Source organism: Piliocolobus tephrosceles, chromosome 2 (genome assembly GCF_002776525.5).
Source record: "Piliocolobus tephrosceles isolate RC106 chromosome 2, ASM277652v3, whole genome shotgun sequence".
Lineage (NCBI taxonomy): Eukaryota > Metazoa > Chordata > Mammalia > Primates > Cercopithecidae > Piliocolobus > Piliocolobus tephrosceles.
The window spans coordinates 181,274,635-181,301,941 of record NC_045435.1 but is presented as its reverse complement, the minus strand read 5'-3'; the positions used below and the strand labels follow the sequence as shown (position 1 = coordinate 181,301,941).

Genomic DNA, 27,307 nt, shown 5'->3' with positions numbered 1-27,307 from the left:
GAGTGCAGTGGTGCAATGTCAGCTCAATGCAACCTCCACCTCCTGGGTTCAAACGATTCTCTTTCCTGGCTCAGCCTCTCAAGTAGCTGAGATTAAAGGTGCATGCCACTACAGCCAGCTACTTTTTGTACTGTTTGTTTGTTTGTTTGTTTGTTTTAGTAGAGATGGGGTTTCACCATGTTGATCAGGCTGGTCTTGAACTCCTGACCTCGTGATCCGCCCACCTTGGCATCTCAAAGTGCTAGGATTACAGGCAGGAGCCACCACACCTGGCCTGGTCCATATTTTGAAATAAAATCTTATCTGGCACCTAACTCATTCCTACCCTCAATAACAATGTAAATAAGACTTTTCCTCACATTTTTATGTATATCTATTTTCAAGTTTTCTTTTTCTAAGCAAACTTGGTTTCTTTGTTGTTGTTAAAAATTGGGATTCTCAGTCTACCACTCACTCGTGACCTTGTTTGTTAAATGTCATATGTTTATTTTTCACTGCATAGCTAATTGGGGCATTCAGGCTAAGAATAATACAGAAACTTTTGATTGAAAGATGTAAGGTTTGCACTATTGGATTACTTCCTGTTCCTCTAATCGGTTGGTTTCTTAGCAACCTAATTTTGGATTTCCTTTTTGATTTCCTTAACTTTTTTTTTTTTTTTTTTTCTGGTGGCTCTATCTCACTACCCCACCAAAAACTGAACTAAAACAAAACAAAACCCCAACGATGATTCTGAAATATATTTTAGTCTATGTATGATATCATCTGTCACAAGTGTATATTTATATAAGCATATTTCACTGTATAGTATTATATTTATTTTGTTTTTAACTCAGATGCATTTTATCATATTTCTTTTGTTTTTAACTCAAATTTATTTAGTTATCAGAAGCTTATAAATGTCAGTTCTGCAAATAGTGTCCAAGATAATATAATCTTATCTTTGTATTAGTTGTCTAATGAATGTGGTAGTACAATCTATATTCTTAACATACAGCTTGGCACAAATAATCAATTTCAGGGCTTTACACAGTTCCATAGCAGTGTTTACTTCAGGTCTATCAGTATTTCTTTCTAAAACAAATTAATTTTCTGTATCTTTATTCTGAGGATAAAACAAATTCATTCTTCTCAGAATCTCCTTTTCAGTATGTTAAGCCTTAGCATGGTAATGTTTCTCATTGTCTGAACTACACGCTGTGGCGGACTTTAGAGATCATTTGAATTCTTCTATTTTTGGTATGGGATCTATAATATTTTGATAGTAAAACTTGGATTGGATTGTCTGGAAGATGTCCACATAGGACATCTATTCTCTTACTAAGTATCCCGGGGGAAGAATCAGGAACTAAGACAAGAGTTACTCTTATCTAGGATAACAATGTAACTAGCAATTGCATTGTAATTTACCACCTCTTGACCTCAGTTTTGTTATTTGTATAACAAGGCAGTAGAATAACGATTTTTTTCCCCTCTTGGGGCCATGAGCACAGATTGGAGCCTCAGACTGATTGGGATTGGTTGGTCCAGATTTGAATAACACTCCCTGTTCACACAGTTATGGTCCATGCTAGATCTCCTATAGGCTCCAGGGCTGCTAGAGGATTCCTAAAAGTCTTCAACATTTGCATCGTCTTCACTTTTTACAAGCATACCACTCAAATTGCTTTTCAACAAATGCCTATATTGATATTAGGTTGAAAACAGTTTCATCATTCAATTTGTACTTTTTAAAATGTCAAGCATTTGAAAAGACCTGCTTTTCAGAATGACAGCTTTTGAAGAATGGCATTTTGTAATCATTTACAAAATGTGTGTGTGTGTATGTGTGTGGCAATTTCTGCAATCCCAAAGAAGGTTATCATTCATCAAATATATCATGTACAACTTGTGTTTGTCAACCTAAAAGGAAGAAGCTGAGCCAAAATGAAAGCAAAGTATATGAGAGTTCATGTGGGTCAAGCATGAGGGTTGCAACCTGGGAGCATACATTCAAGTTGCTCTGAAAATATAGTCTCCTTAGTAGCAATTACAAATGAATTTTTAAAGAGAAAGAAGAGGCAATCCCTAAGTTATTTACCAAAACTTTCCATTAAAATGACATAAACTGTCGATTGGTTATACACTGTTTGTTTCGCAAATTCCAGGAACATGAAGATAATGGGCCATGCTACTAGTCCGTAACAAATGACTCTAAACTATTGCTACCAGTCGTGAGTGGGTAGAGCGAGGACATGACTAAAATCCCATACTTCTGTCATAGCATATGAAGTTTGATTTCACAGGATCTCCTCAGCTCTGAAATGGAGGTCATTAACTCTGTGATCACCTTTTATTTGCATATAACTTTGAAACTATTTTTGCCGGGATGAGATGATTAATGACACAAAAGTGGATTTTGAAGAAACAGCTACTTCTGTGTGTAAGTTTATGAGCATTTTATAATAATGGAAGGGGATCACTTCAGAGCAACATAGAGACTTGTCCTGCATTTCACTTCCTTGTCTTCCAAATGCTATCTGAAATGACGCAACAAATAGGGGACAATAAATAAACAAGAAGCTTTTCAGCATTTCTGGGAGGCATTGTGCAGTTGTGATAGGATGGACAGAGTTTGGAGCAGCAGCAGTTTCATACCTGCAGAAGTAAAGCCCATCTGGGAAGCAGTGATAAGATGAGAAGCAGAGCTACAGAACTGGGCAAACTCAAGTCAAGAGAGAAAGAGAACAAATCTGGGCTGTCAAAGGATATCATCAGATTTTCTTATGCTATTCACCAATCCTTTCTTGACTTGATGATGGCCGAGGCAAAAGTAACTTCTTTTTCTTTTTTTTCTTGAGACAGAGTCTTCACTCTGTTGCCAAGGCTGGAGTGCAATGGCGTGGTCTTGGCTCACTGCAACCTCTGCTTCCCCGGTTCAAGCAATTGTCCTGCCTCAGCCTCCTGAGTAGCTGGGACCTCAGGCACGTGCCACCTCACCCGTCTAATTTTTGTATTTTTAGTAGAGACAGGGTTTCGCCATGTTGGCCAGGCTATTCTTGAACTCCTGACCTCATGATCCACTCGCCATGGCATCCCAATGTGCTAGGATTACAGACATGAACCACCATGCCCGGCCGGCAAAAGTAACTTCTAACGATGTCACGGGAGAATCACTAACTCTTTGATGCCAGAAATACTGAATAAAAGTGAAACAGGTACAGGCAGCAAGAAAGTTACAGCCAGTGTGTGGCTTACCATTAGGACAGAGAAGGGGGCAGGTTCAGATCCACTTGATGTGGGTAAATTTTAACCCAACTTGTACTTGCAATAGCTGAGGAGCTGTTAGCTTTAGTAAATGCATCCAGCTTCACTAACATGGGAACCCACTAGATAAAGCAAAAATATTCGCATAGATATTACAGAGAGAGGAAAGGCTGACCAGTTGGGGGAAAGACATGGCTCTTCACTTTGGTTTTTGGTGAGAACAAGGAATAAAGTTGTTTCCTAAGAAATTATTTTGGCAATGGATTCCTCCCTCTCACAAGCCACTAAATTTATTAACATGCAAAATATAGCTATGAAGATAAAAACATGTGAGACAATGTCTTATATGGACAAAACAGAACTGCAACTTCCAATAGGGTACAGCCAAATAATACTTTCTATAGGTTGCAAACAAAAATGAAAATACATGGCCAGATATAGGAAAATAGCTCTAAAGAAAAGAAAAAGTGGAAGGATCAGAACATAGATTAAAAAAATATACTCTAATGAATTTTTAAAAGACAGTTTAATTATTAGATTGATCATTTTAAAATAATATTGAATCATTTAACAAGTATAAATTCAGATCAGGACAAAATTAAATTTAAAAAGACAATAGGTAAGTAATAAGAATGTTCCTGAATTGAAGAAAGAATACAATTTTAAGATCTAAAAGGCATATCATATTCTAGCAACATTTGTGCACAATTAATACATAAACAAATGTTTAACAATTGAATTTTTAAAACAATGGAAAAGTTATTTAGGAAAAAAGGAAGTCAAATGCAATTTGTAGTGGGATTGCGACTAGGGGAGCAGCCTGTGCAAATTTGGGCTGGCCTCAAATCCAATGTTAGGTGTGGCCAAGTGAGGCTCACCATATTCTAAGACATTGGTTTGATAACTAGTTGAACATTGAACCACCTGAGGAGTTATTGAGAAAACAGACACAAACAAAAATCAATTAGTGTGTGTTCCTCAGTCCCACAGATTCTGGTTTAATTATTCTGGGGTAAAACCTGGGCTTTTAAAAGCTCCCTGGTTGATTCTAACATGTAGCTCAGTTTGAGAAACAGTTTCAAGGGAACCATGTCGAAAGCATATTATACATAGTTAAGTTGTAATTCACATATAAAATTTTCAGGTAATTTTCTTCAAATCAAAACAGCTCAAAACCAGAGCAACAAGGTAAGTTATGATACACACACACACGCACACATGCATACATACACACACACACACACACACACACACAAATTAGCATGGATGTCCACTCATCAGGAGTTGAGAGAAAAACACTTGGTAAACATGGCTGAGAATCACTGCAATACAATGTATAACTAGTAAGAAATCAATTCTGCAATATATTGCTGAATATATCACAAATTACTATATTATCTTTACAATATAAACTTAAACAATAAGATAGAAACAACAACAAAAATTCTCAAAGTGGACAGGAGAAAGGAGAAAAAAAGTAATCGAGTTGGTTTTCATATCTTCCTTACCCAAAAGTTAATAGATAATATTTACACTGAATAAAGAAAAAAAAGGTTTAGATATATTGTATAAACGAATAAGAGGAACCTACAGAAAACAATAATAACAATAACAAAAAACTGAAAGTAATAAATGAAAAAATGCTCATCATCACTCGCCATCAGGGAAATGCAAATCAAAACCACAATGAGATACCATCTCACACCAGTTAGAATGGCAGTCATTCAAAAGCCAGGAAACGACAGGTGCTGGAGAGGATGTGGAAAAACAGGAACACTTTTGCACTGTTGGTGGGACTGTAAACTAGTTCAACCATTGTGGAAAACAGTGTGGCGATTCCTTAAGGATCTAGAACTAGAAATACCATTTGATCCAGCCAACCCATTACTGGGTATATACCCAAAAGATTATAAATCACGCTGCTATAAAGACACATGCACACGTATGTTTATTGCGGCACTATTCACAGTAGCAAAGACTTGGAACCAACCCAAATGTCCATCAATGACAGACTGGATTAAGAAAATGTGGCACATATCCACCATGGAATACTATGCAGCCATAAAAAAGGATGAGTTCATGTTCTTTGTAAGGACTTGGATGCAGCTGGAAACCATCATTCCCAGCAAACTATCACAAGAACAGAAAACCAAACACCGTATGTTCCCACTCATAGGTGGGAATTGAACAATGAGAATACTTGGACACAGGAAGGGGAACATCACACACTGGGGCCTGTTGTGGGGTGGGGGGAGGTAGGAGGGATAGCATTAGGAGATATACCTAATGAAAATGACTAGTTAATGGGTGCAACACACCAACATGGCACATGTATACATATGTAACAAACCTGCACGTTGTACACATATACCCAAGAACTTAAAGTATAATTTAAAAAAAGTAATATGATAACTACATAAAACCAGTAAATTAAAAAAGGGAAAGGAAGACGGATTGATGTGATTGTGCTAATTTTCTCAGCTCTCCTAATGAATACTATGGTGTCCTGTCTACTAAATCAGACTAGATTGTTAAAAACATTCCCATTAAAATAGCAACCATTAGAAGTTCTAAAAGGATTCTGTATGTTACAAATTAGCAGGAGGAAAAATGTTTATTCAAACATAGGCATACCACAAAACAACTGGAGAAAAAATTATATGGTAATATGGTAGAGAGCAATGTAAGCAAAAAAGTGATTTTAAAAGAAGAATGGCAGAATTAATTCAAAATATAAATATTATATTAATATAAATGGAAAATTTGTACCTATTAAAATAACAAAATTCTAATAGATCAAAATTTTAAACTAACCCCATGTATTGAATAAATATATATGTCTTAGAAATTTCAAGATTAAAATAATTTTAATTTTGAAAAATTAATTTAAAAAAATACATGCTTGACATATTAAACAAGATAGTTGGTATATGATAAACAGTCAATTAAGTTTATTTGGGGCATAATATATCAAATAAAATAAAAATCGAGGCCAGGTGCAGTGACTCATGCCTATAATTCCAAGCACTTTGGGAGGCCAAGGCAAGTGGATTACCTGAGGTCAGAAGTTGGAGACCAGCCTGGTAAACATGGTGAAACCCCCTTCTCCACTAAAAATACAAAAATTAGCTGGGCATGGTGGCCTGCACCTGTAATCCCAGCTGCTCAGGAGGCTAAGGCAGGAAAATTACTTGAACCTCGAAGCTAGAGGTTGCAGTGAGCTGAGAGATCATACCACAGCACTCCAGCCTGAGCAACAAGAGTGAAACTCTGTCTCAGAAAGAAACAAACAAATAACAACAACAACAAAAAAACAAACACACCAAAGAAGAAACAAAATAAAAATAGATAATGTAAAATGATAAAGGATAAAGGTAATATACACAACTTGGACCCATTTATCGTTATCACAGTGCATATTGATTTAAATATGTAACTCAGAGATCTCAGATATGGCAAGGATAAATTGACAGAAATATAATGGAAGCATCCACTCATAGCATATTATAGGTATCGTGAAAATAAGATGTAGATTGTCTGAATACAATAATTAATAAGGTTGATTAGTGGATATATTTGAAAATGTTATACTTTAATGAAAGCTTTCTTCTAGCTACTCACGGGGAATTTACAAACTTATTCCTACAGAAAGCCTTAAAACAAACCTTAGTAGTCCAGCGTAATGAAATGCAGTAAGTGAATAAATTGGTAACCCAAAAAGGACCAGCTATAAAACCATAAATATCTGTGAAGGTAAAAATGAAAACAAAAAATAAGTATGTTAGCCTTAAATAATGAGATTCTGAAAATATGATTAAGTTTAGAGTTTACTGAAGGGCAAACTTGAGGGTGATCACCCATGAAGCACCAACTTCAAATTGGGTCAGTCAGATTATATAGGCAGAGACAGATACATTTTAGCAGAATTACATTTCCCACACAAGACCAGTGCATGTTACAGCAAGTCTATTGGTTACAGGTTGCTACATTCCAAGGAAGATAACTTTATACTCTGTGAGTTGAGTAGTGATCAGAAGGGGCATCATCTCTGGAACCATCCAGTCTTCCTAATTATTTGCAGCAACAAAAGGCAGAAGTTGCAGCTACGTGCCACATGACTCAGGCCACATAGCCACATTTCTCACAAGGCCTAGAATAATTTAAAGTTTCAACAGCTTTACATTTGAAACATTTAATTTCACAAGTGTATATCTTCTGACAAAGATAAAAACAGAAACCACAGAAAGACATAATCCTGTTTGCTGTGTATATTCTCAGAAATGTGAATTTTACAATCTTTTGCCATGTATGTATGTATGTATTTTTTATAAACAAGTTTTTAGTAGCCTAGAAAGGAAAGCTGATCTTGGTTCCTGAGACTGAGACTTACTTCAGCAACCAACGATATTTAGGCAAGGCACTTCCAGTATCCCTTCCAGGGCTTCGCTATGTCTTATCCGCACTTCTCAAAACTCCACGTTTCACTGATTTTCAAATTCCTCCCCTTTGGACACTAGTTTTCTGCTGTTTTTCACACTCTGCTTTAATGTCAAAAAAGTGGTTTGCCTCACTTTTTTCCAAGTTCTGTTTTACTTTTTATGGCACCAAGCTAAGAGTTTCTCTTCACCGCATACTTAAAAAATGTATAGTTTAGAATAATAGACACAATTTCCATAAGTACCATTTAACCTTATAGCCCTTATAGTTAGACAGTGTCATATGGTTTAAAAATAGGCATTATTAATAAATATTCCCAGGTCACATAAATTTACAAATTGAGCACATGTCTTCCTGAGAAACATGACGGAATCTGCAAATTGCATGTAATTCCTGAGGACTACTTTATATTGGGATAATATGTGTGGTATTTTATTTTTATTTAACAGGTATACAATTAATGTTTTCACATATTAAAAATAGCAGCAATTGAGAGGGAAATGAAATTTTACTAATGCCTTTCCTTTAACCCCATTCATTAGGTAACAACATACTGAAAATATTTCTGGCTTTAGTTTTTCTTTGTTTAACATTTTAATATATATATATTGTATCTTCATTCCTGATTATTGTGTTCTAGACAAGCTTTACAACATCGCTGCTTTAGAAAACATTCATGAGTTACTACCCACCTTCCCATTTTCTCCCTTCTACCCTCTAATCCCGATATTGTTGAATGTATTACTATTATTTTCAGAGAATGACTTCTAGTGTTAAATTCAAAATTTAATATTTATTTCTTGATTTATCAAGCTTTGAAAATACTTACTAATTTTGTGCTATAAAAGAGAATGGAATAAGGACTTTATTTATTTCATCTCTCTTCCCCCTTCCAATTACTATAAATATTGTATTTTACATTTACAAGGTTTATAGAATATACATTCTATTTCATTAAATAGCATTGAATTATTTGTGGTTTGTCTGTATTTTGATTTTCAAAAGAGAAAGCAATAATAGTATTCATAATATTATGATTATGTACATGTACATCACATTCATACAATAATGAAATTGTGTAGTTGAAACCAGGTAAAAGAAAATGCAGTCTCACGTCTTACAAAATTTCGAATAATATATGTATTTCAGTGTGTTAGACTGTATGACTTGTGTATGTATTTCAATGTGTTGAATTACACTTTATTTTTTGCTAGCATTCCCATTCTTCATTATGCTCAATTGCCATTGTTTATTTTAGCTCATGTTACCCCTGAGTTAAATTACTTTTAATTTCATTGAAATTACATCCTGATGAATATGTTTTTAAAATGTACTTGGCCAGGAATGGTGGCTCACGCCTATAATCCTAACACTTTGGGAGGCCGAGGCAGGCAGATCATGAGGTCAGGAGATGGAGACCATCCTGGCTAACACGATAAAACCTGTCTCTACTAAAAATACAAAAATTAGCCGGGCATGGTGGCATGCATCTGTAATCCCAGCTACTTGGGAGACTGAGGCAGGAGAATCACTCGAACCAGGAAAGTGGAGGTTGCAGGGAGCCAAGATCCCGCCACTGCACAACCTGGGCAACAGAGCGAGACTCCTTCTCAAAACAAAACAAAATAAAACAAATGTACTTAGAGAATAATGAATGTTGTAACATTTTTCATAAATAAAACATCTTTATTTTGCCCTCACATTTGATTGGGGATGAAACTCTAGGTTTAAAGGTCATTTTTTTTCCCCCTCAGAATTGAGGGCTGTTAAAATTATTTTCTATATTCAGTGTTGTTAAGACAGTGTATGGCTATTTCTATGATGTTTTCTGTGTAAATAACTTTCTGTTCCTATTTAAAAGCTTTTAGAATTTTCTTTTTATCTTTGAGGAAATGGAAATTCAATATGTGCATATATGGATAATACTTCATTAGTCCTGTTTTCCATACAACATGCCACCTCGATTAAATAACTGTTTCTTCATTTCCAAACACTTATTTTCTATTTTTAAAATTATTTCTTCTCCTCTTTTTTTTTTTTTTTTTTTTTTTTTTGCTCATCTTCATTTAGAATTTCCTTTAGATGAATGATGGATTAGTTGGATATTTCCTTTCATACCTCTAAATTTCTGTCACAGGTGATCTAGTTGAAAAGTGTCAGATAAAACCCATATAGTTACAAAACCATTTTATTTTCCATTGGAATACAGTCAAGCATAATTTCCCAGCACCCCTTTCACGTAGTTAGGATCCATATGACCAGTTCTGGCCAAGAGTAAGCTAACTGGGGTCATATGTGTCCCTTTCAGTACAAGTTGGTGTAAGTAGGTAGTGGTCTATCTCATTTATCTTTTTCCTTTCATATTTGAAGGCTGACAGATGCCAATGAACCTTGGAAGCCAAAAGATGTTGAATGAAAGATGAAAAATGATTTGATTTCTGAGTCAGTGCTTAAAGAAGAGCTTTCCAGAAGTGCTCACTGACTTTTAGCAAGGGATGAAATTTAGGCAAAGTGGTTTTATATAGCAGCTAGTTTAAATTACCTTAGCAAGTACTTCTTGCCTTGGTCATCTGGATTCTGGGAATATGACTGCATTTATATTCGATAAATAATTCAGATGTCTACTCTAAAAATGTATTTATGCAACCCATGTGTTAATTATCTTAAATGATTTTGGCAACTATAATGCTAGTTTTAAAAGTGTTTTCCTAATTCTCTGTTTGCTATTTTTCATTTCGCTATTCCTACTTCTCATGTCTGCAATAACTCCTAGCATCTTTCAAGTTAAGATTTTGTTCCTTGAACTATCTTATTGTTTTATTTAGCATTTATGATTCTGTTTATTCATCCTGGTCCTTCTCTCTTATTTATGTTCTTCTCTATGATTGCAATTTTTTACTATAAAAATATCCCATTCTTAGGCCGGGCGCGGTGGCTCAAGCCTGTAATCCCAGCACTTTGGGAGGCCGAGAGATGGGCGGATCACGAGGTCAGGAGATCGAGACCATCCTGGCTAACACAGTGAAACCCTGTTTCTACTAAAAAGTACAAAAAACTAGCTGGGCGAGGTGGTGGCGCCTGTAGTCCCAGCTACTCGGGAGGCTGAGGCAGGAGAATGGCGTGAACCCGGGAGGCGGAGCTTGCAGTGAGCTGAGATCCGGCCACTGCACTCCAGCCTGGGCGACAGAGCGAGACTCCGTCTCAACAACAACAACAAAAAATCCCATTCCTAAGACATATTGAAATAAAATTAGATTAGATTAAAATGATTGAGGAAAACTACCCAATTGTTTGGCATGAACTCTTGTCTGTCAGATTTCCCTTATTCTTTACTTTTGTTAACATCAACTTTTTTTTTTTTTTTTTTTTTTACACATTTGATCATTTGACATTTGTTGAATATTTTTGTCTTTGTATTTGTTGATTCAGCTCAGAACATTTGTGGACTCAGCTCATAAATATTATGCCTGGACTGAAATTCAGTGTGATTTTCCTTTAAATTTGATCTTGTCGACTATTTATCTTCTAACTATTTGAAAACTTGAATTGCACTCCTTTCTGTTTTACAGTTGTTTTTGTTTCCTACTTAAAATAACTTTTTGCCATTACAGTGCAATTTGAGGAAAACAAGAGGGCAGACGTTTTTCCACTGAGCCAGAATTAAGGTAAGAAATATGAGGCAGCATTTTGCATGATTACAGTTGGGCCCTATATCTATTTTAAAATATGATATTTTGTACAATGTGATTTTTGTATTATTTTTGGTAATTTAAAATATTACAGGAAGGAATTGTGTTAAGATATTATTCAGCTTGATTAATAAGATTTTACTTTCTTAAAATATATACATGATATAAATACCTTATTTGCTTGATCCTGGTTCTGGTCCTGATGTGCTATCATGAATCATACAGTAGGACAATATTCAATAAAAAACAAAATACTGCAGAATATATATTTCAGTGAGTGGGAGGTAGATTGTAGAGATTCTGTTTTGCAATTGTTAAAAAAAACCTATATTTGCTACCAGAATGTGTGGCCTAGAGAACAGAGATTACCTTTGCATTTCTGCAAATAAAATTCCCATAAGTAAGAATAAGCAAGTTGGTCAGAATTTACCATTATAGCTACAATGTGAAAGATAGATTAAAATATTAAAGGATTTAAACTCAATGACATTGCATGTGAAGATAAGTTTAATATTCTCAAGTCGATCTAATATTCCTCAACTTTTATTAAGAGCACACACATGTTTAATTAGTGCCTCAAAGATTCAGAGAACTAGAATGTCCAAGGGCCTTAGAAAATCCTGAAGTTTAAGTTAGAATTGTAGAGAAGATGAGCCAAGTTATTCAGGGCACCTGGATATGAGTTTATGCACAATTTATCCAACTGTCTTTAAAACTTTTCACTTAATGAGGCATATTATAGGGATAAAAATGACCAGGAAATGTATGATATATTTGGAGAAGGTAGCAATCCAATTTATAAATTCCCATCTTCCAACCATCTGGAGGTGCCAGATTGGCAGGGTTTCTCGTCAGCATTCTGTATATTATGCACGCTTCACAGAGCAAGAAAGGGAATCACTCAGCATTCTCAAATACTCGAAGGATACCTTTAAAAGGTTGATAACCAGTCTGCAATATATTTTTTAAAATAGCTATTTGCTATTATGCATTGTTTAAGAGAAGAACTGGGGATTCACAGTATAAATTGCATTCCCTATAGATAATACCAAAGATTCAAGGATGAGGGATAACCCATTGAATGTGAGGGTGAATTTTCTTTATCTTTACGAACTCCTTGTCACCTGGGGCTGAGGTTAATTATAGTGATAATATGACAGTCTAGCAAAATCCACAGATTTGGGAAATGCACAAAAATTGTTAAGTTTACTATTTCTGGATTAAGCATGAGCAACACAATGAAACCTGTACGTGAGGCAGAGTGGGGAAGGAAGGAAATAATGATAAATTGTAAGCATTCATTTTACTTTTCTAGTAGTTTTCTTGTAATATACATGGGAAGATTTCTTATCCATTAATTATGTATGTCTTTGATGAATCTAGATTCTCCTTAACCCAACGGAAGCTACAATCTTCTGTGAAATTATTCCTCTATTTATATTATAGATCAAAATATGTCTGAAATAAAAACCTATAATAGAAGTCATTAAAAAAGGATGATGGATTCCACTTATTCCAAATTAAATAAAAAGCTGGAATGCAACATATGAATTAAAGAGTATTTTGTTTTAGAGTGAAATACCACCTTCAGACTTTTTAAGCCAAGAAGGTACAAGATACAGCTAAATATTTGCTGATAAAACATTCAATTCTGAGATTTTCCACAGAAGCCCAATTCTGGATTTTTAACAATGGCAAAAACCGAATTATTTAGTTATTATTCTAATGGGAGTGAATCTGAATTGAAAAGTAAGACGCTCAAAACCAAAGATGTAATGATTCTTAAAAATCAGATCTATTGAGAATTCCCATGCCATGGAAAATAAACTCTCCTAATACCTTTAGGATCTATCAGGACAATTAAGCTGAATGAAATGACTATGACTTTAAATGTAGAAAGAAGAAAATGAAACTTGAGATCTGCTTTAGGAAGGAAAAAACAATAAATAAAAAATCATAAGGCCCTGATTCTGAGTAACAAGCTGTGTATAACTTCAAAATACTAAACGGATAACCAAGAAAACCAAGAACAGTAAAAAGATGGTTTCTGCCTTTAACATTTAAAGTCAGTTCTGTTTTGTTTTAGTGTTGAAAAACTCAGTTTACATTGAATAGAAATTTCACTTGAGAACTGTTTTTGAATATTCTGTGTACGTTAAGAAATGACTCAGGTTGCTTTTAATATTTCCAAAGCTTGAAGCAGAAGACTTGCTCTGAATCCTGCAAGTAAAGCTGGGAAACCTGTCTTTACAGGTGCTCTGCTGTATGATCCCAGAAGAGATGGAGGAGTAGATTATTAGGGAAATGAGCTAAATTAAAGCTTGGCTTCATTGGTAAATTTATCCAAGTCCAAATAATATTTAGGTTGAAAGCCAAATGAAAGCATGGGTTAATTGAAACAACAAAGAAATTTAACATGAAATAAGTGAGTCTAAAGCAGGAAGTAAAGTACAGATTTATGTATATTTTGTGAGAAGCATACAGATAATATTATTCTTTTTGAAATGCTCTCATAATACGTGGTCGAGGAAAAGCAGTTACTGATACAAAGGAAGGTATATGAAATTTCATGTCAAAAAAGGAGAGTGACTTCCCTTCTCCAGTCTCCAGAACATACTATCTATTCCGTCACTCTTCTTTTTCGTAAACATTTCATGCATAATGACTTTCACTTCCCTTCATTGGAGTCATGATATGTTCAGGACACATCTGCCTGGAGCTAAGAATCATATTTTTTTCCTAACATGCATTGTGCATGGAATCAGGCGTCAGAGACTGCGTGATTGATGTTAGAGTACAGGACATCTCCTTTTACAGAAGAACATCTTTTAGAAAGTTTGTATCAACTTGCTGTGTGTGTGTGTGGTGGTGGTGGTGTGTGTGTGTGTGTGAGAGAGAGATTTATGTTTCTCTGGTTCCCCTGTGATAATAAGACCCAGGAGAACAAATGTATGTACTATTTATCTTTTTTATCACCAGCATCACCAACCAAAGTATTCTTCATGTGATTGCCGTTTATAAATGTTTATTGGACTAAAAAAATGATGGGTAGTTACTAATAAGATAAAAGGAGAAAAGAAGGATTTTTAAAATCTAATTATTTAAAAAATCAAATGGATATACAGTAAGTATAAGAGAGGAAACAGTCTGCATTTATCATTAAAAATTTAAGTTTATATTTTGGGTGATAAAGTCTGCTGAGCTAGACAGTCAAATCAAAGTCTGTAATATTTCCATTCTTCGGTACGTATATGTAGAAAGGGTCACTTGACAAAATAAAGCCAAATAATTTCACCACTCAGATATAAAATCATGGGAAGGGAAGAAGAAAACTTACAAGAAAAATAAGGCCAAAGGTGAATAAGTTGCGAGTGTGTCTATACATCATGAAAGGAGAGATAGCAGTTGTCTTCAACAGTTAATAACATGAGGAGATATTTTCCTTTATGTGATTATTGAAGAAGTTTCTATATTGAATGCCTATAATGTGACATGCTCATTTTCAGGGATTTTCCTAGCAGAGCTCACGGTCCAGCCAAGGCATGAAAATAATAAACAGCTAATCTAGTGTCATGTGACAAGTACCATAAAGGTGAGTGCGGTGAAGTAAACCTGGAGCAGAACAGCTGACTTGTTGGAGAGGGAGTCTTAAGTGAGATGTGAAGAGAGTATATCTTACCAGGTGAAGAGGGCAGGGGCTAAGGATAATAGCAAGAGTAGAGATGGTGCCTTGTGGTACACATTGTTAAATTAATTCATTGCTTGATTATGGTCATAAGATCACGTTTTCCAAAATAATTTGTTTCCATAGACTGGCGGTAATATCTAGGGTGTCTTAGAAAGGAGTCTGCTTGGTTTTGGTTTATCAGCAATTTACTATAAAGCAGATTGTTTCCTATCCCTCTGTGCCTTTGCACACGGGCTTTCTTCTCTATTTTGTAAATGTTTCAATATATTTCAGATAACAATATTGAAGGCAAGTGGGTTTTCATAACAACCACTTTAGAATACCATTGTTAAGAGTACAGGCTTTGAATACAGAGAGACTTCAGACAGACTTCTGCCATAAATATGCAGAATTTGGTAGTGATCTAGAGCTAATATTCCTAATCAGAAAAGATGCACAATGTATGATTTACAGAGCTGTTCTTAGGATTAATTATTACGTGAACATTATTATTAGGTTTATTCAAATCATAAAAATGTTTCTACTTGATAGAAATTTTTAAACCATAGCATAACTGGCAAATATTTTCTAAAGATACTGGACATAAAATGTTACACGAGGAAAATTACTAAAAACATGTCTATTTTCAAAAAAAAATTTGACACCTTTAGATTGGTGATAAATTATTACCAACTAGAAGGCCAAGTTAACTGTTATTCAGTCAGGGTGATACTCTTCTTCACTCAAGGATTTAAAACCGTTAGTTATAACCCTTCTCGATAAGAGAAAGATGCTCATCTTACAAAACTGATTTGGGACTTCTTTGACAGAGTACATGATGATATATCTAAGTTGTGAATAATGAAAGTAGGTATCATTACATTACTCTTATGGGTGAATTAGGGAGTCAAAAATAAGTTTAAGAAGGATGTAGAGGAACTGGATAAAACCAAATCCAAATAGTAGGCAAAGTAGAAGTGGAGAAGTTGGGAGCAATATGACCAAGATAGGAAGCCTCTAGGAATGAGCATCTACTGAATTGAAGACTATGCTATGTAGAGCCTCAATAAGGGAAGAAGAGGTGAAATAAATCAGGAGTGTGACATTAAGAGATGATGACAAACAGGACAATTTTACTTGGCTACAAATTAGAAACAACCAACAGTGGGGTGGGGCTCCTAGAATGGAGGCACGAGGAGCTCGGCAGGCCCTTGCCCCAGTATAACAGTGATTTAATTGGTGAAAATCATAAAAAGCAATCATTTAAAATTTCTGAACATTGTCCTAGAAGCACACAGTAAACAGAGAAACAATTACTCAAGAAAATTGACTATAATGTCGGTAAGAACACTAGAAATCTGTAGTATTGGGGCCACAACACACTCCGTTCCCCTGACTCCCATGTTTCTCCCACTCTTCTGTGGGCTCCCTCAAAGTACATTGAAACTTTATGTATTTTTTCTCTCTCAGTTTCCTGTTTTCCTTCAATGCCTAATGCAATGTTAAGCCCTTGTTATACATAACTAAATTTGTTGAACAAAACATAAATGTAAGAATGACTACTTGTTTGGGAAGCCACCTGACATTTCCATGGGTTACTTTAACACAGGCCTTAAGTTTTGTGATAAGCACATGGAGCAGTAACCTGAAATAATATTGCTCAAAAGTGCCATTTTTTACTTAATTTCTGCTCATTGACAGTTATTTAATAGAAAAATATGTAAATTGGGCTTCACAGATATTGAAAACTTTTGTGTATCAAAGTACGCTATCAAGAAAGTATGAAGTCACATAAAGTTTATAGCAGCACAATTAACAATTGCAAAGATGTGAAACCAACCTAAGTGCCCACTGACTAATGAGTGAACAAAGAAAATGTGATATTCATACACCATGGAATACTACTCAGCCATTAAAATGAACAAAATAATGGATTTTTCATCAACTTGGATGGAGCTGAAGGCCATTATTCTAAGCCAAGCAACACAGGAGTGGAAAACCAAAAACTGTGTATCCTCACTTACAAGTGAGTGCTAAGCTATGAGTAAGCAAAGGCACACAGAGTGACATAATGGACTCTAGAAACTCAGAAATGGGAGGATGGTTGGGGGCTAGGGATAAAAACTACATGTTACCTACAATGTACACTACTCGGTATGCTAAAGTCTCAGAATTCATTACTGTATAATTCATCCATGTAAGAAAAAAACATTTGTATCCCAAAAGCTATTGAAATAATTTTTAAAAAAGAATATGTGAAAAGACAACCTACAGAAGGGGAGAAAATATTTGAAAATCATGTATCTGACAAGGGGTTAGTATAAAAAACACAGAAGGAACTCCTACAAGTCAACAACAAACCTACAGCCTGATTTTAAAATGGTGAAATAACTTAAATAGACATTTTTCCAAAGAATATATACAAATGAACAATAAGCACATAAGAAAATGCTTAGCATTACCAATTGTTAGAGAAATGCAAATCAAAACCACGATATACTTTTTCACATCTACCAGGATAATCTAAAATATAATAATAGTAACAAATGTTGGCAAGGATATGGACAAACTGGAACCTTCACACATTGCTGGTGGAAAAGTAAAATGATGCAACCACTATGGAAGTTAGTTTGGTAGTTCCTCAAAAAACTAAACATGCAATTGCCATATGAACCAGCAATTCCATTCCTGGGTATATAACCAAAGAAATAGAAAGTAGGGATTTCAACAGACGTTTAGACATCAATATTCATTGCAGCATTATTACAGTAGCTAAAGGTGGAAACGACTCAAATGACCATTAACAGATAAATGGATAAACAAAATGTACAATACACATATAATGGAATATGATTCTGCCTTGAAAAGGTAAGAAATTCTGATATATGCTGCAACATGGATGGACCTTGAAAACATTCTGCTACATAAAAATAAGCCAGACACAAAGGAAAAACGTTATATGATCCCGCTTATATGAAATAGTTAAATAGGTAAATTGATACAGACAGAAGGTAGATTAGAGATTACCAGGGTAACCTGGGGGGAGAGAGAATGCAGAATTTTTACATAATGGTTACAGAGTTTCTATTTGATGTGATGAACAGTTTTAGAAATAGATAGAAATGACCAGGAGTGGTGGTTCACACCTGTAATCCCAGCACTTTAAAAGGCCGAGGTGGGCAGATCACTTGAAATCAGGAGTTCGAGACCAGCCTGACCAACATGGCGAAACCCCATCTCTACTAAAAATACAAAAATTAGCCAGGTGCAGTGGTGCATGCCTGTAGTCTCAACTACTGGGAGGCTGAGGCATGAGAATCGCTTGAACCTGGGAGGCAGAGGTTGCAGTGAGCCGAGATCATACCGCTGTACTCCAGACTGAGCACAGAGTGAGCCTCTGTCTCAAAAAAAAAAAAAAAAAAAAAAAAGTGATGATTGCACAACATTGTGAATATAATTAATACCTTTGAATTGTACACTTAAAAATGGTTAGAATGGCAAGTTTTGTTACATATATTTTAGCACCACATAAAATTTTAATGATGTAATATGCCAAAAAGCATTTAATTCTACACTCTAAATGCATGAATTATATGATAGATGTATTATATTTCAATAATATTTTTTTCAAAAAGTGATTTAAAAGCAGCCAGGGGACAATACACAAAGAATTTCTTATGAAAGCCCTTTCACAAGGATGAAAAAAAACATTAGTTCATGGGATTTTAAGAATAGAGTCATTCTATGATCTTTGAAAATCAATCCTATTTAAGGCTGTCTTCTTCATGATAACCTTTTCTAGTTACCTGGATCATTTCATTTAGTGATGACCCAGGCCTGGTTGTAGACATACATTGCTCAATTTTTCACTATATTTCCTCCTGTGTTTTTTCTCTTTTTGTCCTTGGATTATACATTACTTGAGGGTAGTTCTTTGCACACAGGATTGAGGAATTAAGAAAAGACATAAATGGCCAGATTCAGACTTCGGCTTCATATAGTTCAGACTGAGAATCCTGTCTTGTGCTCAGTAATGACAATATGTCCTCCTTGGACTAGGCTGTGTCCCAGTGAAAATGATGTAAAAGTTTAATCCCAGTTAGCCTTGTCTTTGAGCAGGTTCCATAAAACAAACAGGCTATTAATCAATTCTGAAGTTATTAAAACCAATAATTGTGCTAAGAGGCACAACTGTGCTTACTGGTCACAACACTTTTTCTCATTAATATTTACCCTTGGAAGCAGAAGTGTTAGAGGAATGAAGGCATTAGGAGTGAAAGTATTATTTCACGTCAGAGATTGCACAAATTACCAAATCTCTAAGTGGCGGAAATCTCTTTTGCCTGTAATACGTCATGGCCTGATTGTCATTTTGAATAAATATATACAGATCAAGTTTCCAGAGACTATATTTATAACACAAATTATAAATTTGTGTCCACCCCCTCCCCCAGCAATACAAATTAAACAGTCCCTCTAACAACGTCCTGCAAAGCAAATTATTTTTCAAGTCCAAAAGGTTAGCATTATTGACAAAATAGAATCAAAAACTTCTGTTGTATTTTTAATATGCATCAACACCCTTCTAATCAATATGTGGTTATTATTTAAAAATATAAAATAAATGGTTGTAAATAATTTTTGGCCGGGCATGGTGGCTCATGCCTATAATCCCAGCAGTTTTGGAGACTGAGGCAGGGGGATCACTTGAGGTCAGGATTTCAAGACCAGCCTCGCCAACATAGAGAAACCCATCTCTACTGAAAATACAAAAATTAACTAGGCATGGTGGCACATGCCTGTAATCCCAGCTACTCAGGATGCTGAGGCAGGAGAATCGTTTGAACTCAGGAAGCAGAGGTTGCAGTGAGCTGAGACTGTGCCACTGCACTCCAACCTTGGCAACAGAGTGAGTGAGACTCCAACTCAAATAATAATAATAATTTTTTTTTTTTACAATTTTGACATCAAATAACTTGCCTTGAATTATACTCTCAAAAATTGTGTAAATGCAAAACGTAAATTTTCAAATACTAATTTCATGACATCAGAATGTATATAAATTGATTATTATTCCTACAACTTCTTCAACTAGCCCAGTGCAGAGACATGCAAACTGAGAAAAGAGCACTGTAGTTGCTCTCAGGCAAGCCCATGTGAAAAACAGTTCTTCATTGATATGGCTCCCCCCAGGAGTCACCAGTTCTCACAATAGGGTCAACCACAAAAAGGAAACTGTGAACCTCTTTCTCTTGTGGGAACAGGGTGGGATGAAGCGGCAGTGCAAATAGCAAATAGAATTTTGGAAAGGAGAGAACAACCAGACGTCACAAAGATTGAGACTGAAACAGGCTCACTTGCAACAACAGAAAGGTGATGTCACTGAATGTAGCAGGACCGGCTGTGGTAGATTGCGTGGGTCAGAGCCACACTGTCAGGAGAACCTTGATCAGACCACAGCTGGTGGTGCAGAACCAACGTTTAAACAGGGCTCCCCAAAAAATAAAAAATTAAAAAGTAAACAGGGCAGAAAGAGAATAAAAAGAAAGTGTAATTTTGTGGGAATGGTTATGGAGACAGTGGAATTCTACTGAATATAAGATTTATATTTTAGGATAGTTTATGTTTAAAAAATGTTTTTTAGACAACTGCACGGCACATACCTTAGTATTTTGTAAAAAGAAACACTCTTCTTGATCTGGGTCTAGAATGATGGTTCACCACTGTGGGTGATTTCGCCCCTACCCGGGGAATATTCAGCAGTATCTGGAGACATCTTTGATTGTCATAACTCGGAAGGGGTGTTATTTACTACTGGTATCTTGTATAGAGGTCAGAGGTGCTGCTAAATGTTCTGCTACACACAGGGCAGCTCCTCACAACAATGAGTTATTTTGCTCAAAATGTCTGTAGTGCTGGGGTTGAGAAATATTGATTTAGAGTCACGTGATAGAAGGTTCGTGATCATTTTGTCTGATTAAACAGATGAGGAAATAAAATCAAAGAGGGTGGGTGACTGATGCAAAGACTCACAGCTTGGCAAGGTTGTAATTAAAGATGATATCCTGGCAGGGAGCCATGACTCACGCCTGTAATCCCAGCATTTTGGGAGGGCGAGGCAGGCAGATCACGAGGTCAGGGAATCGAGACTATCCTGGCTAACACGATGAAATCCCGTCTCTACTAAAAATACAAAAAATCAGCCGGGTGTGGTGGCGGGCACCTGTAGTCCCAGCTACTCAGGAGGCTGAGGCAGGGGAATGGCGTGAACCTGGGGGATGCAGCTTGCAGTGAGCCAAGATTGCACCACTGCACTCCAGCCTGGGTGACAGAGTAAGACTCTATCTCAAAAACAAACAAACAAACAAACAAAAAAAATGATATCCCTAGACAGTTCCCAGATGACAAGAATCACAGAATAACTAATGTTGATGGCAATGAAGATGCCAGGATCAAAAGAACCTGAGCATGAGAACTTTTGTGTAATGGGGAAAGTGGGAGAAAAAGGAAACTCTGCCTTAGCTATCTAAATTCCTAGGATAGTGGAGAAATTACAAACAGGACTGCTCTAAGCTGCAAAGCATGACCCTATCATCATTTATGATTATCGGCAGGACCTGCCCCGTGAGATCAGGCCTCAGGGGAATGTCAGTAATCAACTCCCAGAAATGTGAGAAAAGAAGTACAGGGCTCAAGACTAACTAATATATGTTTAAAGCCATTATAAAGACAAACTTCCTCAAATGCCACATTTTTGCTTATGGGTTATTCTTTGAACAAGAACAATTAAGCTATAGTCTCATTTTAGTAAGATGCCAATTTCTTACTGAGTCTGAAGTAAACAGAATCTTGCTGTTGTCAGAAAGAAAATAATATACTCTTTTCTTCCTTCTTTGAATCAAATATCTTTGCCAGAAAAATTACTATTAAGTGCTTCTCCAGATTAAAAAAATTATCACATATTATATTGACTCACTTCTATTTTATTTCAAGTTAAATATGAACAGACACCTGCCTTTGCAGAATTTACAGTGCATTCGTAGTACTTTAGTTTTCAGAATCTCCCTTGGTCTTGTCTCATTTCCCCTGATACTACTGTGACTGAAGTTCTCTCTCCCTTCAGTTAGTTTAAATTCTATTAAGTCTGATCTTTTTCAATTAGTTCCACTTGTACACTCACAGAAGCATTCCTCAAGGAAACTGTGAAATAGGAAGTTCGTGGTGGGTAAGAAGAAAAAAAACAGCAAGTGGTAAAAAACTGACATTTTGGAAAAAACTATATATTTTGTGATTATTTTTCTCCCGTGATAGTTTGAATTAAAGAGATAAGATAATAATTCAGGATGAGTTTCTATCTAATGTGAGAGAAAAAGTATGTCATCAAAAAGTATATGTTAGTCTCTGGAGACCACCTCAATGATAAGATGAAGATAAAAAATCTAGGTTGTTTTATGTTAGCTTGAAAGATTCCAAATAAGATAATTTTGATCATTTTTGGTACCCAGATCATTTTTAATTTCATTCTCAATGTTCTCACTTATTTATTTTTGTATCAACTGAAATAGTTCTCCATCTTTGCTTTTACCTCTTTGAAATATATGTTTACAGTTCTGACCCTCCGTTAGGCATTGCCTAACAGAATGATGAAGTACATGTTCTCATTTAATCTTGTCCTGTAGATCGGGCCCTTCAGCCTTTGAATTATTTTCTTAATCTTCTGAGCACTCAGTTGAAAACGCTTCATTTCTTTAGTATTCACTCCAGGTGCTTTGGAAAATACAAACATCAGGCATAGTGCCTAATCTAGAGGGAATTACGTTATCCATAATAATTTATATATATATGATACTGTACAATTAAGATTTCCTTATTTATTTATCTTATACTATAATCAACACAGTAAGACAAGTAGACCAAGAATTTTATCAATACCAAAGCACACAGCTACTAAGCTACTAAAACCATGTATTTTGATTTAAAGTCTAGCCAATTCTTTCTCTATCTCCTCCCCATACACACGTTTTGTTTTTTTTTTTTTTTTTTTTTTTTTTGAGATGGAGTTTCACTTTGTCACCCAGGCTGTAGTGCAGTGGCATGATTTTGGCTCACTGCAACCTCCATCTCCAGGGTTCAAGTGATTCTCCTGCCTCAGCCTCCCGAGTAGCTGGGACTACAGGCTCCCGCCACCATGCCTGGCTAATTTTTGTATTTTTAATAGAGACGGGGTTTCATCATGTTGGCTAGGATGGTCTTGACCTCTTGACCTAGTGATCTGCCTGCCTCAGCCTCCCAAAGTGCTGGGATTACAGGCGTGAGCTACCATGCCTGGCTTTGACTCTATATTTTTAAAATATGGTTCTGAAATGTAAACATAGAATAGTTAAAAATTAGTATTCTTCTGATCAACAATATACATCCAATGACTTTATGCTAGGATTAGGATAATGGAGTCCTAAGCTATCATGATGAGGAATGGATATATCCTAAGCCTCTTGATGTTTCCCACTTTGTCTGTAACTAGTTTTGCCTTTAACTAGTTGGGCAAAACTTTTCTTCAACCTTAGAGAGCACTTTAATTCTAAATACATTTACCTTGACCACACTTATTTCAACCGTTTATTCATCTATATACCCATTGATTAGATATTTTGATTCCTTTATATGGGATTGAAGTCTGTGTTAGGTGCTAGGTGTATGGAAATTAATAAAAGACAAGAAGATGAGGATAAAAAAAAACCTTGAGACCACATTGCATATTAGATCAGGATTGGAAAGGATCTCTCTTCATACCGGCCCATAAGTGACCAATCCTCAGAAAGTAGAGCCAAAGAAGAGGTGTGTCTAAGTAGTTTGCTTTAGGAAGAAACTCAGGGGAACAGGAATGTAAAAAGGACAACTTTGGAAAAGGAAAAAAGAAAACAAGTACTAGGGTCCGTTGTCAAGCTTGCCGCTGCTCTGGCAACAGGGGCAAAATTCTACTTGATTATTTGATGCAGTCAAGTCTAACTTAATTCAGAATTTTCTGCTCAAGGAATGGTTCTAGTTCCCATGCCACGATGATCAGAGTTGCCACATGAAGTATTAAATCCCTCACCCTCCCATATTTGTGTGTGAGTGATTGTCAGGGTGTTTTGCAGATCTCTGGTTGTGGTCTTCAAGAACTCCTATAGAAGGAATGTTTACACTGAACAGCTGAGCAATTGCTCACACACAAATATGGGAGGGTGGTCTTGAAGACCACTCTTGATCCAAGCTGCCTGCTGGGCAATGAATAGGGTACAGGAGGATTGAGAGAATGTGAGGAGTGACCCAGGAGGTAAAGGATATGGTGTCAAATAATAGGGAAGCTCCAAGTAGAGAAACTTAGCTGGATCAGATTAGTGGGGACCTTATGGAAGAAACTCAAGTATTAAATGGGCAGTTGAACTATATGGCTTCCATGGTTCCTTAAATACTTGAGTTTATAAATACCAATACATATCACTATCTAATCTCAAGTTCCAAACTCATATCATTTCATAATGCCAGGTTGTTTCTTTTTCACTGTTACAGATAGTTTCTGCCTCTTTAGTGTCTGCTTTCATCCTGTGACTTTTCCATGACCAACATTCTCAATTAAGCCCTTTAGAAGCCCTTTGCAGATCAGCATTATAGAAGGTGCCCAGATCTAAGAAAAACAGTTTTTTACTGTTCACTGAAATTTGACCATGAAGAAAATATGTAACCTTCCTGAGCCCTGGGTTCCATATATGAAAATGCACACTTATATTGCATTGTTTTAAGTGAGTAAAATGGCCTAGCATGCAGTAGACACTCAATACATAACAGTTTTATTATCTCTTTACCCGAGGTTGTCAATTCCAAGGACAAGTTTTGGCAGCCCTCCTGCAACACAAAAATGCTATCACTAGGAGTAACTGGCATGTCATAGATCTGGGTTTCCTCCAAGATAACCAGGGAGTTGTGGAACTGAAGGGGATGTGCAGATTCCATAGTTGTCTCTACCACTCTCTTACTACCTTATCTCTTCTCTGCCAGGATTAAGATGAAAATATGATTGGGCCAAAGCCTAATCTTTATCATTTACTAATGATCTTCATTAATATGCTGCTATTTCTGCCTTTTCTGATAGTTTTCTTTTAAAAAATATGTTGGTGGTAGCAATGCAATCTGGACAAATCATGTAATTGACAATTTGGGTCATTGGGTAAAATATTTTACTAGTGTGCTGTGCTAGGCTCTAAGCCTGTGTTGAGGCCATGCTAAAATGTCTGACCAAAACAGTAAACTAGGTGAACAATGTAGATAAATGACATCATGGGGACAACATTTTCAGATAATCTACTGAATCACTGAGTGACATGACTGACGTTTTGATTTTCTATAGACATGGAGTCTTGTTTTGTATCTTCACTGTTGCAATAACAGAGGAGAAATCCATTTCTTTTTTGGAAGACTATTATTACTTAAGTGGAAAAAAAATCAATCATTCACAGTCAGAAAACCTGGAGTCTTCACCTACCAAATTCCTACGAAATTCTAACCACAGTCCAATTACTACAACTCTACAACTCTCTAAGACTCAGTTTTCCCGTTTGTTTTAACAAGATAGGAATAATAAATTTATTACTAAATTGCTATCTCATAGAATTGGTGTAAGGATCAAGTGGAGAAAAATAATAAAACGTATTGTGTAAACAGGCAAATTTCTTTAACAGGTCATTTTGTTTTCTCATTCATAATTGTTTTGTCTTTATTCTTTATTGGATTTTTGAGGATTTGGATGGTGTCTTATTTATCTTTGAAATTTACTTGCCTAAGTATAATGGTTGTCACATAGAATATACTTGTTTTCAATTTTAAAAATGCTTCTAAGTGAATGAGTTTGCTTTCTTAATTTTATGTACATTTTAAGTTTTCAATGTCCCATAGGAACATGGTAAGTACGCTGAGTTGCACTTCTTTCACACCCATGGAACAAGGAGCACATTAAGGATAAATGTATCATCTATGATCATAATTGAAAGTGGTACAGTAACTACTGCAGCTTGGATTCACCACCTGTGCCTATTTTTTTATGCATGACATTTAACTCTTCTTATTCACAAAAAATGGCATAGGTGGATATCTTTATTGCATACTTCTTGAAAGAATTTCTAATGTTAATTAAGAATTTCTCTCAGATCACAATACATAACATCAGAACTGCGTATTTTTATTGGGCCATAAATATTTCCTCCTCACCCCCAGACACCAACAAGGAATATATGCTTTTTCCCAGTACTTCAAATGCAATATGCTGTGTTAAAATTAAACTAAAAATAAATTTTGGCTTTTTTGTGCTGATTTTGTATCTTAGACTCGATCTATTTATGGCTCTTCCTTTTATCATACACTTGGCAGCCACGACTGTTCTGGTACCTTAAGTTCGGCCACATAAGCAAATCTCTTTTCTACTGCTACAGTGAGCCTGCTCCTTTGCCTGGTCAGTTCTCATCATGTGGCCTAGAAACCTCACTATTATATTTTGTTTCTTTTTAACCATCACCAGTTTTACCAAATGAATGTTGTTAGTAGGCCAGATGTGGCCACTCACACCTGTAATCCCAGCACTTTGGGAGGCCACCGTGGGTAGATCACCTGAGGAGTTCGACACCCGTCTGGCCAATATGATGAAACCCCAACTCCACTAAAAATACAAAAAAATTAGCTGAGCAGTTGGTGGGCATCTGTAATCGCAGCTACTCGGGAGGCTGAGTCAGGAGAATCAATTGAACCTGGGAGGTGGAGGTTGCAGTGAGTTGAGATCATGATATTGCACTCCACCCTGGGCGATGAGTGAAACTCCATCAAAAGAAGGAATGAAGGAAGGAAGGAAGAAAAGGAAGGAAGGAAGGGAGGAAGGGAGGGAGGGAAGGAGGAAAGGAGGGAAGGAAGGAAGGAAGGAAGGAAGGAAGGAAGGAAGGAAGGAAGGAAGGAAGGAAGGAAGGGAAGTTGTTAGTGCAGTTTTACTATTTGCTGATATCTTTATCTACTCCAATCTGTGATTTCTTGAAACATAGACACCATTTTTTTGTTTTGTTTTTGTTTATATTTCATTTCCCTCTGTTTGTCATACCATCTTCCTGAGAACAGTTTTGCAATAGGAGATATTTGATTTTGATTGTCTTCCTTCTTGCTCTCATTTTGGCATTCATTTTGCAACTGTCAGTCTTCTCAGTGGTCTCTTTATCTAGGATACTCTCTTCTTCAACCTTATTGGCAGGTG

General features: G+C 35.9%; 1 long non-coding RNA gene across 1 annotated transcript in view; it reads left to right on the top strand.

The window, feature by feature from the left end:
• Window positions 1-27,307, top strand: part of LOC111544256 — a 530,430-nt gene that overhangs the window by 89,293 nt on the left and 413,830 nt on the right. The window contains exon 2 of the long non-coding RNA XR_002732086.2: window positions 11,295-11,348. This is a non-coding gene — a long non-coding RNA (uncharacterized LOC111544256). The remainder of the gene's footprint in view (window positions 1-11,294; window positions 11,349-27,307) is intronic.